The sequence below is a fragment of the Triticum aestivum genome, chromosome 2D (genome assembly GCF_018294505.1).
Source record: "Triticum aestivum cultivar Chinese Spring chromosome 2D, IWGSC CS RefSeq v2.1, whole genome shotgun sequence".
NCBI classification, from domain to species: domain Eukaryota; kingdom Viridiplantae; phylum Streptophyta; class Magnoliopsida; order Poales; family Poaceae; genus Triticum; species Triticum aestivum.
The window spans coordinates 547644501-547645240 of NC_057799.1; positions in this window are offsets into that span (position 1 = coordinate 547644501).

Sequence of the window (740 nt, forward strand, 5' to 3'; positions counted from 1 at the left end):
CATATGGGCCATATGAGGGAGGAAAAGCAGCTCACATAGGGGTGCCCCCCCAAGGGAGGAGTCCGAATTGGACTAGGGGAGGCGGCGGCGCCCCCCTTTCCTTCTCCCTTCTCTCTCCTTCCCCCTTTCCCCCTCCGATAAAAGGAAGGGGGGCGAATCCTACTAGGAGCCCAAGTGGGACTCCTCCCACTTGGGGCGCGCCTAGGGCCAGCCTCCTCCCCTCTCCTTTATATATGGGGGTGGGGGCGCCTCTAACACACATCAATTGTTCCAAGCCGTGTGCGGTGCCGGCCCCCTCCACAGTTTATGCCTCCAGTCATATTCATGTAGTGCTTAGGCGAAGCCTTGCGCGGATCACTTCACCATCACCGTCATCATGCCATCGTGCTGGCGGAACTCTCCCTCGACACTTTGCTGGATCAAGAGTTCGAGGGACGTCATCAAGCTGAACGTGTGCAGAACTCGGAGGTGCTGTACGTTCGGTGCTTGATCGGTTGAATCGAGGAGATGTTCGACTACATCAACCGCGTTAAGCTAACGCTTCCGCTTTCGGTCTACGAGGATACGTGGACACACTCTCCCCCTCTCATTGCTATGCATCTCCTAGATAGATCTTGCGTGATTGTAGGAATTTTTTTGAAATTGCATGCTACGTTCCCCAACATGTGCCACCTCAAATGGCGTGAGCCGCATGCAGGGAGACCCGCACATACGGTTTTCAGGGGATCCAGCAGGCCGAT